This window comes from Monodon monoceros, unplaced genomic scaffold (assembly GCF_005190385.1).
Source record: "Monodon monoceros isolate NGI ecotype Baffin Bay Population unplaced genomic scaffold, NGI_Narwhal_1 Super_Scaffold_14, whole genome shotgun sequence".
In the NCBI taxonomy this organism is placed as follows: domain Eukaryota; kingdom Metazoa; phylum Chordata; class Mammalia; order Artiodactyla; family Monodontidae; genus Monodon; species Monodon monoceros.
The window spans coordinates 59,834,661-59,853,676 of record NW_021703770.1 but is presented as its reverse complement, the minus strand read 5'-3'; the positions used below and the strand labels follow the sequence as shown (position 1 = coordinate 59,853,676).

The window sequence follows — 19,016 nt, the reverse complement described above, 5'->3', positions numbered from 1 at the left end:
CAAAAAACATCAGTCGAGATAATCACATTTCATAGAACAAGAGAAAGATAAATTCCAGTCAGAAATCTAAAGTCTAACTTGTCGGTACTGAATAACTTACAGGAAAGATTTTGAAAAAGAGGGTATCATTAAAAAATTATGTAGGTATAAAATAAAGTTTTACTTTATTTCACTCTTTAGAGGTGTGTGTGTGTGTGTGTGTGTGTGTGAATAAATATAAAGTTGTACAAAGCTTACTTGTCATACATGAATAAGCTCTACGGACATCTGTACTAGAGAGTTCTTGGTTCTTAAATTAATCAGAACTTAAACAGTTCAGTAATTGGGTGCACTGTACATGTGTCTGTGCATTTAATTGCTTCTAGAGGTGGTGTCTTTAACGTAAGGCATAACTATGTGATTACTTACTTGTTTGGCTACAGTTCTGAGAATTTGGAGGACCCAATGTATAAACACCTTTTCCCCCACTGAATGAAAAGTAACTTCCTCACCTAAAAGAGTTAATATGCCTCCACCAAGCAAATACTGTACTCTTCTCCCTCATGCTGTCAGATTCAGACCAGTTGTTTATCACAAATAGAATTGTGTCTGATGTACTCCCTTTTTTTTTTTTTTTCTGGCACAACTCAGACTCTTGGAGAAAGGAGTGAATCACTTGGCAGTTCTCTTTGCATTCTTCCTCCTTTTAACCTGCACCTTGCCCTCTCGTGTTAGTGTTCCCAAATCCCTCTCATACACAAATATACACACAGCTTCCAGAAAATAACTCCATTGCCTGCCACTTTGAGAATGCTAGTTTCTCTCTTTTCTTTTGCTCCTGTGTTTTTCTAAGTAGACTCAATCCGTGCATCTGTCGAAACTATTTCCAGTCTCACTTGTCTCCACATCCCACAGTTCAGTTTTCCAGGCATACGTGTTTGCTGAATATTCAGATGGGATTAGTGAAAATTATTACCTTAGCCAGCCTTTTCTGTTTGGCTTTTAAAGTTTCCTTGTTGATGCCTTGGAGCAACTGTGAACATGAACTCGCCCTTCTAATTTCCAGTATGGTAGCAAAAGTGAGACTGCTAGCAAAACAAAATGACAGGGTAGGCTTTCAGTCACATTCTTGGCAACTTTAAAAGCATATCTGTCCAGGTTTCTTGCATACCTACCTGCGTATCTGTGGAAACTATTCTTTACGCATTGAACATTTTTTTTCTTGAATTTATATCTGGCATTTTGAAATGGTGTTCAAAGAGAGACTGGTGTATGTGTATGTATGTACATAGTAAGTATATATAGACACATAATTAATTAAGGCAGATTCAGGAAGAGGATCATGAAAATTTGTCACAGCCTAGGCATTGAGGAATTATTAGAAGACAGTAATAATAATAACTTTTATTAAAATGTTTAAAAATTAAAGCATTATTATAAACATACATATACATATGTGTATGTATACATATATGTGTGTGTTATGAAAGTAAACCAAATTTCTGGCAAAAATTGGAAATCTACAAGATAATTTCATTCCGATCTAATGTATTTTTTCTTGATAAATTATAAGGAAGTAATTAGTTCCTTGAAATTTGCTATCCCTTAGAGAGACTAATTCCTAAGAAGCGTCGTAAGAAGCATCATTAAAGTTGATAGGACATCTCCTCATGAACATTTTAAGGTAAATATATAAGGTTAAGACTTTCCATTTACTTCAGAATGTGATATTACTTGAAGTTTGCTTATATTTGTCAAGTGGATTTTACACAAAACTCTGATGCCTATTATTTTCATAAGGGCTTCAGAGGAGTGGAGAATGCACATGCATTGTATGTGATATTTTTTAAGTTCAGCGTATTTTTTAAGGTACGAGTTTATAGCCTTGTTACTCCCGAAGTGATAAAATAAACTTTATAAAGCAGCACAGCCTTCACATTTTTCATCATATACTACACGTATCTTTGTACTTTGGATCTATAGTCCACTCTTGTTCATTGCTTATTTCCTCCTTGAGCTTCTAAAATACGTATTCCCACCAACTCTTCACCAAAACTCCAGGTTGTCTGGCAGAAGGTCAAGTGTGTAAGGCTTGGTGCTCCTTGGCCTGTGTAAGCCAAATCCTACTGTATTATCTTTAAGGGAAAAGTGCCTGTTCCTGTAGGTTGAATTGTACCTATCTGTGCTGTCTGATTTAATGCCATGTATCCACTCACTAACTTATTCATTAATTCATTTAATACTCATTATGTATAAGAAGAAGAGTGCTTGATTAGAATGTAGCAAACACAAAAGAGATAGAAGACATAGTCCTTGCCCCCCAAGGATTTTTACAGTATAGAGAGTAAAACTTGAATAACTAATTGAAGAATTGTGTATATGGTTCAAAATCAGGGATCTCTTGCATACATACGTGCATTTCACAATTTCATACTTAATAAATAAATTAATTAATTAAGGCAGATTCATGAAAATTTGTCAGTCTAGGCATTGGGGAATTATTAGAAGACAACAATAATAATAATAACCTTTACTAAAATTTTTAAAAATTTAAATTAAATTAAAGCATTATTATTATAAATAACATTTATATTATTATTTTATTTATGTCAATAAAATAAATTTATTTTCATTATTATTATTGTAACACATGGTTGAGCCAGCCACTTTTTAGTGTTTTAAAAATGCTAAATATTTTCATTCTCACAACCACCCTATGAGGCAGCTATCACTAATACTGTTATATAGACATAAAAGTTAAATTACAGAGACTTTTCTTGTCTAAAGTCACATAGGAAGTAAATGATACATTCAAGCTTGAACCCAGGCATTCTGGCTTCACTTAACCACTATGATATTAAACATTAAGAAGTGTGATCTCCGGCAGAATGAGAAATGATGTTTTCAGCTCCTAGATTTATTTGGAGCTATATCCTCCCATTAAGGGTTACCATAGTTATTATGACAGGGAATGCTTGGAAAAGACCAAAAATAGGGACTTCATTTTAAATAGGAGAAACCCCCCAAACTTTCATTATGAATTTGAAATAAGAAGGTAGTTTAGAGGCTGATTTTTAAAAGATGGGTGGAATTTTATCAGAATGCTAGAGCATTAGGAAGTACTGCCTTTACAGTGACCAGAGACTAACACTGGGCAAGACACATGATCTGACTGGACAATTTCTATGGTAGTTTATTTTATATTCAGTTTCAGTTTTTTTTAAAAAATGTGAATTATTTTGAATATAGTATTATAAATATTTTAAATTTATTTTTTAGAATTAAATATTCATATATTGAAAGGAAGTTATTCGTTTTGCAATATAATTTTCTTTTACCCCTGTCCCCTTTTTCTTCTGTAAAATGTACCCCCAATATATTGGAAATTGGAATATAGCCACTTAACAGGTTTACTTTATTTGTTTAAATTTTTAAAAATTTATTTGTTTATAAATTTTTTAAAATTAATTAATTAATTAATTTATTTTTGGGCTTTCTCTAGTTGTGGCGAGCGTGGGCTACTCTTTGTTATGGGGCACAGGCTTCTCATTGCGGTGGCTTCTCTTGTTGTGGAGCACAGGCTCTCGGCGTGCGGGCTTCAGTAGTTGTGGAATGTGGGCTCAGTAGTTGTGGAACGTGGGCTCAGCAGTTGTGTCTCGCGGGCTCTAGAGCGCAGGCTCATTAGTTGTGGCACACGGGCCTAGTTGCTTCCAGGCATGTGGCGTCTTCCCGGATCAGGGCTTGAACCCATGTCCCCTGCATTGGCAGGCGGATTCTTAACCACTGTGCCACCAGGGAAGCCCAACAGGTTTACTTTCTAGTATATTGTCTAGAGTGCATTTATTTTACTAAGTGATAAATAACTATAATAAAACCATGAAAACATAAATCATAAGCTGAGTTTTTCATCAAGAAAAGTTTTTATAAGATTTAAAGTAAAGTTCTTTCGAAATATCAACTGCTTTTGTTTATATGAAAAATACCATCATTAAATTTGGAAGATAAACTGGCCAAGTATTGCCTGCAGGATGCCATCCAATCCAATCTTTAGATACAGCCTCATGATTGATTGACATTTTAATTTCTCTCACAGATGTTAGGTCTCATAGGCCCAGTTGCATTGTATTATAGACAACTCTCAACTTACAACTGGCTTGGAGCATAAAGGTTGATTTTAAAAGTTTGGGTTTTTTGAAACTTGTAATACATTTATAGAAACAGTACTTTAGAGGATGCTTCGGTGTCCAGACCAATCCACAAATACCCTATGAATCGATAATATACCTGAAGTACAGTACGGTTAGTACTAAAAACACAGCCATTATGTATAGCAATATTCCCGGGGAATAATTTGACTTAAATATTACTTATTTACTGCTGCTTCTATGCAGGGTTCTTTCAGGATACAGAGGTGAACACATTACTGCCTGGCCCAACAAGGAGGAGAGAAAATTGAGTTTGTACGTAACCGACTCTGACATTAGGCAGAATGAAGAAAGCTTTATAATATTGGTACAGGCAAAATGTTGAATAATTGATTCAGAGTTCTATGGAGAGAGCCAGGGACTGCATACCTCTCAGGATTCTCATTTGTTATTTCATCCTTAAGGTATCTACTGAGCTGCTTCTCTGTGTCAAGCCCTAAGCGAGGTGTTGGGGACACAAATACGAATAAGACCTCATACATTCACAGCCTACACATGTAGACACATAACTCATAACAAAATGCCTTAAGAGCTATCGGTGGAGCAGGATGGCAGTTCAGCTGAGTAGTTGCCTAACAAAAGCATCCCAAGAGTAAAAAAAAAAATAGGATTTCTTTGAATTCCTAGATGCATGTAGCTGTGATTCTCTACTCAGTCAGACCCAATGCCCCCTTTTTCTCAAGCAGTGTTTTGTAATATCCCTTTTACTTTCCTGAAATGATATTACAGATAGCGTAACCTGTCTACACATGTAATATTTCAAAAATCAATATAAATTCTCTATCTGTAATAGAAAGAAGAAATAGAAGGAAAGCAGCTTATGAAAATTGCAAGTATATCAGTATGTGTAGGCTCAGGTGTACTACAGTAAAAGATGTCATAAAGCAGTCAGATGCTTGCTACTTGAAGTGCATGAATTTGGACTTAAGAGAAAATATTCAACTGAATATCAATGACACTTTTGTATATTTGGCATTTTGAAATAAGAACAAAGTAAATATGTTCATTGAGTGTGACAGCTACAGTTGCAAACAGATGTGGGTGTTGTATTAGTGAGTCAGTTAACGTGAGCAGTGTTACAGTGGGTGATGTGACTTTCCAAAATGGTGAGCAAATCCTGGTGAGGTTCCCAGTGTGGCAGTTACATTCCTGGAACATTCCTATGTAAAAATATTTTGTGTACAACAAGGTTAGAATCTAGTCACCGATTATAATAAGCAAGTTTTTCATTTACTTATGTGTCTGATGAAAGTGTAAAAATAATGGAGGACACAGAATTTCTACCCACGTTGTAGGGTTTCTTGCATTCCTGGGCCTTGCCTTCCAAATACTTAACGATTTTAGAAGCCTTTGTCAGAAGGACTGGATTAATCCCCTTCAGCAGCACTGATGGCTATATTCTCCTACAGAAGGAAGCCACTGTAATTCTAATGCATAATTGGGCTATTTTGAAAAATCAGACTTCTCTTAAGTTTTTAGTCAGACGGGAAGTTTAGAGGCTGACTAAATAATAAACAAAATAAGCAGCAACAAAATTCAACCCCTTAGATTTCTAAGCACTAGAAGCAAAGTAATAGTAGGTACCATATGCAAAGCTGACTACTCTGATCATAACTGTCAACGTTTTATTTTCTACGTGGGAGTGTCAGACAAGACTTCACAGTGGAAGTGACAGCTAAGCTAATTTTTAAGAGATGAGTCAGCGGCCTCCAGGCTAAAAAGGAGGCAGATGGGTAACATTCTAGGCAGAGGGAACAGCATTTGCAAAGCAGTGTCATAAAAAGGGCTTGGCTGTTCATTGGGGCTCAACGTTGGCAGTTGTAGGGAAGTGATGACAGCTAAGACTGAAGAACTTGGGGATTAAATGTGAAAGGTATTGTATGCCTTGCAAAGCCCCTTGGATTTTATCCTGTAGGACAGGCAGTGGAGGTCAACTGCAGTTTTAAATAGAGTGATGTGGTCCACTTTTACTGGGGGACAGTCTCTGAGCTAGCATGAGGAAGAGGGACTATAAGAAGAAAAGAGATTGATGCCTGGGAGACGAGCTGGGAGACTGCTGAGGGATACAGGTAGGATAAGGTCCAGGACTTAACTTTAAAAGGAATGGTGAAGAAGTGGAGAAGGGTTTGGATACTCTGTAGCAAACAGTTGTAAATAAAGTGTCTCCCAATCATCCAGCTCCCATCACAGCACACTTGAAGCCTCTTTCTTCTTCAAAGGTCATTGTATTAGTTAAGGTAACTTGAGCTTCTGTAATAAACCTCCATTTTGCAGTAATTGATAGAGTAGAAGATTATTTTTGGCTCATATGAGAGTCCATTGTGTGTGTTCCATGCGGTGATTTGGGGACCCAGATTCAGTCTACACTAGGGACTTGGAGTTCTTTGCATCTAGCTGGCAGCTGTGGAAGAGAATGAGCACAGAGAAGGCACATCCAAGAGGTGACACACCTTGATGCCATTCACATTCTGTTAGTGAGATGATCACATCACTCTACCTAAATACATAGAGGGGAATATGTAACCCCTGGCTGGGCAGCAGCTCCCTAGCAACATTCCTATATCATGAAAGGGGAAGCACAGATTTTGCTAAACAGCTATTTGTATCGTATTCTGCCTCTGTGGCTACATGTAGGAAAACCTCAGCCCCAGGAGACTACCTGAATCCTTCTTGGTCGCTGCATCCATTTCAACGTCCAGGTTCTGTGGGTAATAATGCTAAACCCCTCCTCCCCAATTAAATCTGTATATGGCCCCTCCTTGTCCAGAAACCTTTATACTTAAAAGGCAGGTTACTGGCCTCCTGTTCTGCAATGATGGATCGGGTTTAGAATAATTGCATTCAAAATTCCCATTTGGAAGAGGGAAGAATGGGAGGCATCGGGCTTCCCTGGTGGCGCAGTGGTTGAGAGTCCACCTGCCGATGCAGGGGACACGGGTTTGTGGCCCGGTCCGGGAGGATCCCACATGCCGCGGAGCAGCTGGGCCCGTGAGCCGTGGCCGCTGAGCCTGCGCGTCCGGAGCCTGCGCTCCGCAACGGGAGAGGCCACAACAGTGACAGGCCCGCGTACCGTAAAAAAAAAAAAAAAAAAAAAAAGAAATGGGAGGCATAAAGCAGTCATTGGCCCATAATATGAAAGAAATCCCATTACACATTGCTAAAGACCTCCTGCTCTGGCAGTAGGGGGGATTCCTCTATTAGACTCTGGTTTTGCTGTCTTGGAAGAACTCCTTTGTTCATTGTTCTCTGTAGCCCTGGTCCCCTTCTGGAAGGTCCTTCCTTGTCCATTACTCTCCATGGCCACATTCAAAATGGGTGTTGAGAAGTATATCCTTCTTGGGAGTTATATTACTTTCCCAGCCAGCTTCTTGCTGGTATAAGATTGGATGCCTTGAGGTTGTTTGTTTGTTTTTGGCTGTGTTGGGTCTTCATTGCTGCACACGGGCTTTCTCTAGTTGCGGTGAGCTAGGGCTACTCTTAGTTGTGGTGTGCAGGCTTCTCATTGCAGTGGCTTCTCTTGCTGCGGAGCACGGCCTCTAGGCACACGGGCTTCAGTAGTTGTGGCTTGCGGGCTCTAGAGTGCAGGCTCAGTAGTTGTGGCGTACAGGCTTAGTTGCTATGAGGCATGTGGGATCTTCCTCGACCAGGGTTTGAACCTGGGTCCCCTGCATTGGCAGGTGGATTCTCAACCACTGCACCACCAGGGAAGCCCCGAGGTTGTTTTATACTCGCTAGAAAGTAGGCTCCTAGTTTCTTTGACAATACAATTCCCTCAAAACCTTCATAGGTTTCTTATCTATTTTCTGTCTGTTACACCACTGCCTACCATGTAAGTTCTTTCCTATTGATAATTCTTGAACCTCCCTCATTTCTTTGCTCATGTCTCAACCACCTGTGTCTCAAGTGGTTATTTTGGGGTCATCTGAAATGATAGGCTTGGGTGGTTAGGTAACTTCATTAATCAGATCTTTGCTGCAAGGCTGAGTCCCTTTTCTACATGGGAAGTCTTAATGGACATTTGTTATTCAGAGCCTTTTTCAGTGTCATTCCTCACCATTAGAGTCCCTGAAGCAGGGGTTTGTTCCAGCTTTGTAGTCTTATATTTCTAGAGTTTGGCTGTTTGCCCTTACTTCTCTTCTCAAACTAGCCAGTTCTTTGATGAGTTCATCCATTATCTTGGGATACCTTGATATAGGCGGTGAGGGGCAACCATCACATACTAGCGTTCTGGCTCTTTCCAACCATTTCCTCTAGAGCTGTAGACCTGCCCTCTAAGTTATCCCAGTTTTGCCAGGGCATAACAGGGTTCCGGGTCTCTGGTCGTTTTTTCCTCGGCAGTGGCCAACAGCACATAATCAGATTGTTGTTAAGGCAGCGCCCACTGCAAGGTGTCAATTTCAGAATAAGTTAGGTTGATGCTAGCTGCTGTAATGAACTAAACTATTAGTGGCTAAACATAATAAATGTTTATTTCTCACCCGCATAACAGTCAAATGGAGGGAGAGCAACAGTGAGCATTGAAAAGACATCGACTTCTTAAACCTCCTGGCTCATCAGGGGGTGCTGGGAAATGTCATCCCAGCATCCCCAGAACGTCTCAGTGACAACTCTTTCTTACAAAATTGAAACCTGAGCTTAGGTAGACAATTACCTGTTCCCTGCTACCGTCATCTTCCTCCAGAATAAGCTAGGGGGAAAGGGTTTGAACTGCATTCACTCACTAGTTCATCCACGCTATTGATGGCATCTCCCCCATCTCACTCCTGCCCTGTCTTTGGCTTTTGACCCAGGCTTCTGGGACTGCCACACATTTTCCTTCGTTCTCTAAATCATCCCTGGTATAAGGCTCTTGTAAATTACAGACTCTGGCTGAGTGCTTTGGGATAAAGGATGGTAATTATACCGTAGACAAGAAACTAATTCTAATTGAATGTTAGATGTCACTGGTCTTAGAAATGTATTTACCACTTCTTACCATGGGGGTTTGCTCACTGGCCCGGTTCTCTCTGGGGCCCAGATACCAGCCATTTGCTAGGCCTTCCTCTTGCTCTAGACTCTTCCTCACATCTCTTCATCTAAGATTTTCCCTGTATCCTTTCCCAAGGTGCCAGTGGACTTGGTGTGTAAGTCCACAAGGGGATTTGCCTGGAAGAGCCGAAAAGTCCATGATGTTCTTTTCTGAGACAAAGCAGCAGTTCTTTCACTAAGAGGGCTTGTTGCTTTCTCACAGTCCAGTTGGCTCAAAGTTGTAGCCAGTTTTTTAAAAGATATGCACTTAGCAAATTTTTTTTTTTTTTTTTTTTTTTTTTTTTTGCGGTACGCGGCCTTCTCACTGTTGTGGCCTCTCCCATTGCGGAGCACAGGCTCCGGACGCGCAGGCTCAGCGACCATGGCTCACGGGCCCGGCTGCTCCGCGGCATGTGGGATCCTCCCAGACTGGGGCACGAACCCACGTCCCCTACATCGGCAGGCGGACTCTCAACCACTGAACCACTGCACCACCAGGGAAGCCCCAGCAAATATTTATTAAGCACTTTTCATATGTAAAACACTCTTCTGGGTCACCAGGTTAAACAGAATTGGTCTTTACCCTTGCTGGGCTTACAGTCTATCTGAAGGCAACCATAGGAACCCCCAGTTTCCTCTCTAGTGGCCAAGTGAGTCTGCCCTGGCTCAAACGATCAGTGTTTCCTTATGAGCTATTTGGAAAAGAAAGGTGATCGGCAGTGGCAAGCCTCCTGAAAACAAAAGGGTGAGGGTGGCGCTTCTGGAGTGAGGAACAGCATGTAGGCTGTGGTTTTGCTGAACTAGGGGAGTTGAGCCATTATGTCGCCATTGTTACCCAGAGATACTTTTATGCTCTGCTTCTGATCACCTAGTTTATTTCTTGCAGACTCCAGGACTTGAGCTATTTGGTTCTTTTCCCACTCTCTCCCTTTATCTTCTAGCAGTGAGCACTCAGTAATGTCAGGATAGGCTGGTCCTAAAAGGAGATCAACTAGGTGGGCACATGTGGCATCTAGAGTGAGTGGAGACAGATGGCAGATGGCAGTCCAGGTAGGCAGGAGGTTAGATTGAAGGAGCACGGGGGCAAGTCCTGGCCAAATAGGGGGATGCTAGTCTGAGAACAGGGCGTATTTGGAGATTTAGACAGGCAGGGGCAGGTGGGGCAGGCAAGGTTAAGATGATCCAGCCCCATAGGACCAAATGCTATAGTTTGGGGGGACTTAGAGTTGAGGAAGAGGTCTATGTTAAGTAACTAGCGGGGTTCAGACCAGTTTAGGCCTAGGTGTGTGTTAGGAAAGCCAGGTGATGGTCACATTATCAACTCAGGGATTCAGGCACAGTGGACAGGGCCCTTTCCTCTACCATCATCAAACTACCAACGGCTCTGTCTCAACTTCCACTAAAGCTTTTACTACACAGACTCTTAGCTTCTCCTCTGTCCTCTTAATCCATTTGCCCTTTGCTATTTTTTTTTTTAGTGATTTTTTAAAAAATTTTACTTTTTATTTATTTTTGGCTGCGTTGGGTCTTCTTTGCTGCGTGAGGCGAGAGGGGGCTACTCTTCCTTTCAGTGCACGGGCTTCTCATTGCGGTGGCTTCTCTTATTGCAGAGCACGGGCTCTAGGCATGCGGGCTTCAGTAGTTGTGGCACGTGGGCTCAGTAGTTGTGGCTCATGGGCTCTAGTGCGCAGGCTCACTCGTTGTGGTGCATGGGCTTAGTTGCTCCGCGGCATATAGGATCTTCCTGGACCAGGGCTCGAACCCGTGTCCCCTGCACTGGCAGGCGGATTCTTAACTACTGCGCCACCAGGGAACTCCCGCCCTTTGCTTTTTTGATAAAAGGCAAATCTGATCACATCACTGATCTACCTAAAACCCTTAAATGATTTCCCACTTTTCTTAGGATAAAGGCCTAAATCTTTAATTTGGGGGTTACCATTATTCCTCCTTCATTTTCCAAAGCATCACTAGTGTAAAGCTGTTGTTCATAACAGGCTCTGGTCAGCCTGGCCCCTGCCCGCCAGCGTCACCTCAGGCCCACTCGCCCCTCGTTTGCTGCTACAATTTCTGGCTTTCTTTTAGTTCCCCTTAGGTGCCTGGGATTACCTGCTGTGAGGCCTGCACACGTAGTTGTTAGGGATGCTCTCTCCCACTTTCTTAACTCTTACCTGTGTCTCTCATCTCAGGTCAGAAGTCACTTGCTCTAAGAAGTCTTCTTGGGCTCCCAGAATGGGACAGGTCTCTTCATTCTTCTCTTTCCTAGCACTGTTTTCTCCTTTGAAGCACTTACCCCAATTCTCATTTTAAATTGTGGGTAATTACTTGCCAGGTGTCATTTTCCTATGTGAGAATGTTAACTCAGTAAAGGCAGGGACTGTCCTTCTCCTTCACTGCTTTATCCATCACATCTCTGCAACTCCAGGCACATGGCTGATAATCATTGTTTCTTTGTTGATCCAATGATGGATCAACAAATGATGGATGGAGCCAGGACCTGCGTCAGGTTCTAGGTGACAAAACCGTACCAAGAGCACAATTAACCAAGAACTGCTGGCCAGGGTTGAGCAGAGGAGGAACAGAGCAAGTCTGCCTGGTAATGGACTGCCAGTCCACGGCCCTGCACTATTTTGCACTTACACAGGCTTCACATTCTTCTTGACGAGAGCCAGATGGTCCTAGAATCTGGGATGGAGAAGAGTTTGTAAGCGGAGGTCCAGGGGCTACCACTGCTAAGAATGGAGACGGTGGAATGAGATCTACACAAGGCAGAACATGGTGCTTCCAGCAGGATTTGTCTCTCATCCCTATTTCAGTACATACTCAGCCTCATAACTTCGCAAGAAGGCTGGCTAGACCAGTGATTTCCAATAGAACTTGATGCAGTGATGGAAATGTTCTGTATCTGTACTCTCCAATATGGTAGGCACTAGCCACATAAGCTATTGAACCCTTGAAATTGACTTGTAAGACTGAGAAATTATATTCTAAATTTAAATTTAAATAGCCATCTCTGGCTGGTGGCTACCATATGAGACAGTGCAGGCCTGGAAACTCTAAGTTAGGGAACTCTAAGTTTCAAAAGCAGTATGGTTTAAATTCTAGGAATATCCATTTACAACCAATGTTGGCCTCCAGTTAACCATATATTAACATGTCTGGAGTCCAGTGCCTATTTTGACTTGGATGAGGATCTCCCTGTACCTCCTAGCAAAGAGATTTGAATGTCTTGTGTCTCGTTTCTAGCCATAGGAATTGTTCTTTAACGAAGGCATTTCTTTCTCTGTGTGAACTGTACAAAATGTAAAATGTTATGCAAAGGTAGAACTTTATCTTTGTAAGTATCAGTGTAATGTGACCTTATATGCTTTCTCACACCCACTTTTCCCATCTCGGATTTTTTTTTCTGTTTTTATTCCCTCCCCTTTTCTCTGTTTCTCCTTCCTCTGTTCTTATTTTCTTTCTAAAATGACAGACACGACACTGTGTCTTTTAGCAAGTTCCTTTTATTTCACATATTGATTTCTTTACTTTTGTGCCTATTTACAAAAGCCGTTTTATCAGTTCAGATCATTAACAAAAACCAGCCAAAGAACAGTTCAGTTCATGGGAAAAGAAAAAATCTGAAATGATGATAGCTCTTGACAGGCCAATTAATACATTTTTGGAGATTTATCAGATATAATAATTTCAGTATTTAATATGTAAAAAAAGTAAGGCGAAGCATTGTACTGTATTTTTGCTTTTCACAGCTGTCACCTAGATAACATTATAGTTGCTCTTAATCCTTTGAAAGTCCTCATGGGACTGGAGCTCTTGAATTCTTATTCTGCTTTCCACAAAAGAAAAGCTTTCCAGTAAGCTAATACCAGGATGAGAAAGTGGTGTGTAGAAGGAAAAATTCTGAAACATAACAGTAAAGTAACATTTGAAAAGAGATGGTCCATCTTTAGCCCTTTTCCCTAGTCTGCATAGAACAAATGTGTCTAGGGGCTTTCATGCTAAATGTCTCCAGTTCATAAAATCACAATTATTAATCAGACTATCATTAAATATTAATTTACTTTTGAGATAAATGTCATTTTAAATTTGGAATCCTAGTCTTTTCTAATTCTAAGGAGAGCATTTTCATTAGGCTTTATAGAAAGAGTGCACATAGAAAGCTTAGAAGCTACTAAAAGGCTACTTCTTTAACTTGACTTTTGGTTTCATTCAGGCCCAGCAAAATACTTGGTTTCCAGCATAATAAACATAGTTTGTAATCATATATATATATGAAACTAAAGTAGAACATTAGAGTAAGGGTTTGGGGCATTTTATGGCATTTGGAACAGATGTCATAGATGCTCAGTAAATATTGTTGAATGAATGAATTAAATAAATAATGAATTAATTAAATAATTCATCAAATTCATGAATTTATTTAAGACCTCAAAGAGCCTTCAATATTCCAAATGGTGGCTAAGGCTATAGCTCCCATACAATAAATGAAGATTGTATTCCACAAAGCCCCATGAATTCAGACATCTTCATCATTACCTCTCTCTCCCTTTACATCAGTATGTTTAAATCAGGTAGGAAGTTTTAATTAGGTGTCAAATAAATATTTAAGTACACAGTACTACCTGAGCCTACACAACACATGCTAAAAGCACAAATCCAAAATTTTCTGTAATATTCGTTGCAGTAATCCTATGGGTTCCTTGAGAGCGAGGGTGCCTTTACCCAATTTTGTACCCCCTGCACTCAATATATACTAATAGCCAAGTAACACATTGTTTTGGAAGGAAGGAAGGTAATGAGAAAGAAATCATGGATCTAAGTCAGTATGTGTTATTTACAGCTTACGATCTCTTTCCATTCCGACCATTATTGGAATAGTAGAAATTATAGATTTATGTTGTAGTCAGGAATCATTAATAATTAGGTTCAACTCATCAGTATTTATAGGTTTAACTGGGTGTGAAATAGCTAGATAGCTCCTGCTTCACATTTTTTCTCTTCCATCATTCTAATTTTATATTTATTTCTGAAGCCCTGAGGTAGCAAGGTCTAGTGGAAAGAATATGGATTCAGGAACAAGAGACTTGGCCTCTCATCCTGATGCGGATGGTCCCTGGGAAGATCATTAAAACCTACCAGTGTTGCCCTTCCAAAGACTGAATTTTATATGTTTAACATTTAAAAAATATTTTTAAAGCATCTATCTTGACTGTAGATCTCAAATACTACGACTAATAGCATTACTTTTGAAAGCCACACACTAAAATTTATGTTTAGTTTTGAAAATTTAGAACTGCAGAAACAGTTGTCATCTCTATCCAAAAGAAAATTATTCCGTTTAATATATTTTATACATGCCACCTGTCTAGGCCAAGGGATAGACATAGTGATACAGGAATTATTTGAAAAGTTATTTCATTCTTTCCTTCTCTATCATGCTAAAAAGATTGCTCAATATTGGTCTCATATTTCTATTTATTTATCGTTCTAAGGCATCCAGAATCATGCCATTCAAGGAAAATCCCCAGGGTCTTAGAAGGTTAAGAACATGGGCTTTGAGTTAAGGTATCGCTGGACTGGTGTGTTGGAATGAGCACGTACTGGTTATGTCATCTTGAGCAAGGCACTTACCTTTCTGAACCTCAGTTTCTTTATCTGTAAATCAAAGATGATAATACCCACCCCAAGGTGATTGACAATTAATGAGAATTCTCATTATGAGAATTAAGTGGAATAAGTACAGTGGCTGCATATAATAATCACTCAATATGTGGAAAGTGATAAAAATGATAATTATTAACCAAAGTCACAAAGCAAATGAGATCATAACTTTGGCTGTCCTTCAGCTACAAGTCCAAGAATATCCCTACCTTCTAGGAAATACAATTTCTACTTATGGACATTTTGATCTTAAGCTGAAACAAAATCCAAATGGCAAATCTGAAACCCATAGCTATTGCTGTTTTACACTGACTTTCTCTTTTATTATAATCCTGACTACATGAGGCTTGCAAAGGTGCAAAAGAATGTTTTGAATATCACCATCACCAAAACCAATATAATTAGTTTTTTTTCTTTAAGAAAAAAAGAATAGAATAACATTAAAGAAGAACTGAAAAAGGGGGGAAAATCCATAATTTCACCATCCTTAACCACACTGCTTCTTGCAGTGAAAACAATGGCTTGCCCTTATTTCTGAATATATTCACCCTTGGCTCAGGTCACTTTCCCTATTATACTGTTGCAACCATAATTTTTATGATTTTTCCACACTGTTTTTCACATTATTTATTTCAAGACTGTATCATCTGGTACAAGTCACATGAACTCAGGGCTTCAGTCAGTCCATCTGTAGTCCCTAATTTTCCCATTTTTATTTTAGAAATTGTTGGCGGAATATGATGCGCTGATCTTTTTGTCATCAAATGCTTTGATGTTTTCTTATCAAATTGTGCTAAATTATATTATTAGCAGTAAATTTAACATCCTAAGATTCATAGCTGCTAGTAGGTCATCTCGTCCATCTGCCTTAACATTCTTACCATTAATTATTTATTATCCTTGTAGCTCCCTAGCATTTCCTACAACAGAGACACATGGTAGATTGGGAAAGTGGGCAGGGGCATGGGGAGGAATATTTATAAAGTGCCATACACAGATGGATGCTTAATAAATGCTGTTTAGTGATCCTCACTGATGACAAGGGAAGATGGAAAACATTATTCATAAGGGATATGGAGATGGATGTTCATAGTTCAGTGAACCTCTTCCCTTTTCTACTTAATGCACAGGGGGAAAAAAAATCAAGCAAATTACTTGTGACACGTTCTCACTTTTTAAATCAGATCCATTAATGAAGGATACCATTGATTTGTTAGAAATTGTTTTTTTTTTCATGCTGGAATCTAGAACACATCATTTTGAATATGCACAGTCAGGAAAAGAGGGAAGGGTACCCATGGATGTGGCTACACTGAGGATCCTAAGGTGAGTGTGCACAGTCATCTGCTCTGAGTCTAACGATAGGGTCACCTATACATTGTGATTTGAATACATCGGGAAAGTTTCTGCCTTTCACTTTAAGTTATTTTCCCAATCCAAATACTGCTCTGCTTGTACTTCCATTACTGTAGGCTCATTCCTTTGACTAACCTTTGCCCCCCTCTTACAGTCTTCACATGACAATATTTTCTATCACTTAGAAAGAGAAAAGCTCATCATTGAAGGGTATAAGCTCATCTTTTGAAAAAAGTTTAGACTCTAACTTTGATACTTTCTTTTCTTTTCTTTGTCCTTTTATTATTAGCAATTCTATCATAATGGCTTTTCTGGCTCGAATACTTTACCTAGGAGTGAGTATAAGCTGAGGAATTGGAAATTCACTTTTGTCAAATTTTAAACTTAAGAAATTGACCAGAGTGAACTTTTTTCTTGTTCTTTATCTATCCAGTGGAATATGTAGATGAGTTGAGGTCACCCAGAAATCTCATAGAACCAGGAAATTTCAGAGATAGAAGGTGCCTTGGAGACAGTCTTGTCCATTTCTCAGTAGAGCAGGCGGTCACCTGGTGTCTGTCTGAATATTACCAGGCCCAGGAGTGCCTGGAGGAAGCAAATTCCACTCTGGGGCAGCAGTCATTATTAGAGAGTCTTAACTTGTTTATCACTTGTTCCTTACGTATCTCCAGAAAATCTAGCTCTTATTTTGAGCCCAGGCCTTATTAAAATAAGCAAATAAGGGCCGGCAGAACGTCTAAACAAATTGGAAATCACCATAATTCACTGACGTTGGATGATGTTAGCCAGAACATGTGGCCAAGAAAAAGGATAGTAGTGCTTTGAAATTCATTAGTCACTCATTCATTCATTTTTTCGGGTACTCCACAAACATTTGGTAAGCACTTGCATCCCAAAGATACAGATATGGATGAGAGATGTTCATCGCTTTTAAGAACTCACAGCCAAGAAGGTATTTTCACTTAAAGTTCACATGGCACCTTCTTCTCTTTCGCAGCTTTTATCCGCTTTGTAGTTAGCTGCTTGTGTATGTTTGTCTGTAGCATGTTTATCTACCTCCACTAGAATATAAGTTCCATGGTGTCACCTCAAGCAGAGTAAAAGGCTCATAAATATTTGCTAAATGAATGAATAAGAAAGAATTCTAAGTGAATAGTTGCGGTACAATGAAAAAAGCATTAAAATAGAACTTTTAACCCAGCATGGCAGAAGAGATGAATTCTCCCTGAACAAGATATTTGTTCTTGACCTTGAATAACGAGTAAGAGTTTATCAGATGGAGAATTTGGAAAAGAGCTTTTCATACATGAAAGTCATGTTGGGTTTGGGGAGTGGCAGGTAATATGAGGTAGCTGGAAGGAGAGGAAAATGATTGTTAAATAAATGTTAAATAAAATGATTATTGACTTTTTCATTCACATAATATTTATTATGTGTCTGCTGTATGCCAGGCACCTGGGATACAATGATAAATAAAATCCGACTTGATCCTGCCCACAAGGAACTTGGTTTAGTGGAGAGGATAGGTATTAATCAAATAATCAAAGTACTCATCCCAACGAACTTGAAACTCCTGTTGTGACCAGCGGTCCAGGTAAAGGTATCTGATGATATATAAGTTCTTAAAATAGGAGGATGACTGTATATTCAAGGAAGTCAGGTGGTATTGACTAAGATGTGATCCTTGAGTTAATATCTGAAGGGGACGGGGGGAGAAAATAGAAGATGTGCAAATTCCCTGTCGCAGAAGGCGAATGGCACGTGTAAAGAAATGAAAGCAAAAGTTAGACCAGAGACACAGGGAGAGGGAGGAAGGTACTGAACCTCAGAGATAAGTAGAGGACAGACCTTGCAGTCTTTGTATTGTTCCGTGTCTATCCTGAGACTAGAAGCGTGGAAGCGTGTTCTACTAGAGATGGCCCGGATCTACCACTGTTTGGGCTGCAGCGTGCAGAACCGACTGCAGGGGTCCAGAGCCGAAGGAGGTAGTTATCCTAAACACCGGCCCTAGGGAAGCAAAGCCAAGGGAAGAACGATTCTGTGAAGCGCATCTGTCTTCAGAAGAGAACAGTCTAGTTGCCTGAGTGCAGTCATTACCCTCTAAAGAAACAAGCTATGTATAGGGGATAACATGCCTCAACTTAGTGTCGTTTGAGTCCAGTGTTTTGACATGGGTGTAGACAAAGAAACAAAAGCTTTTTAAAACTTCCACTAGAAGGTGAAAAGCAAAGAATAATGAGCTGGGGTGTAATGGAAAGAGACTTACGTAGGCATCCGCAGATCTGGGTTCTGGTCCAAGTTCAGCAACTACCAGAGAGAGGTCAGCCAAGTCACGTGACCTTGTTGGATCTCAGTTTTGAAAGCTGTAAATAGGGAAACTGGACCAGATCATATCCAGGCTCTCTTCTGCCACATACTGTGATTCCTGTCTCCAAACCCGGGGGTATCTAAAGCACAGTATACGTTTAAGTCATAGACACTAACCTCAAATCTGACTCAGTATTGGAGCTTTTAATAAAAGCTCCGTTGCCTACAGTGTGTTTGGTTGTGGAGAAGTAAGGGACCGGAATGTAGTTGAAAAGTGTATTTTTACTATGAAACAGAGCCCCATTGAGAAACATCCCTTGGCAAGAATCTTACTGCTAAACATTCCAGACCAACCACTGCATGATCTAAAATTTAATTTTATTGGAAGAAACCTTAAAAAAAAAGTTCAAATCCTATCCAAGCTTCATGAACATTTTTTTTTACTTGGTTTCATAGAGGCTAAATCTAACCTATGCCACACACCGAGATGGAATATGAAAT

General features: G+C 39.8%; 1 protein-coding gene across 1 annotated transcript in view; it reads left to right on the top strand.

Moving 5' to 3' along the window:
* KCNB2 (potassium voltage-gated channel subfamily B member 2) overlaps positions 1 to 19,016 on the top strand; it is a 395,389-nt gene that overhangs the window by 1,096 nt on the left and 375,277 nt on the right. The gene's annotated exons all lie outside the window — the stretch shown is intronic.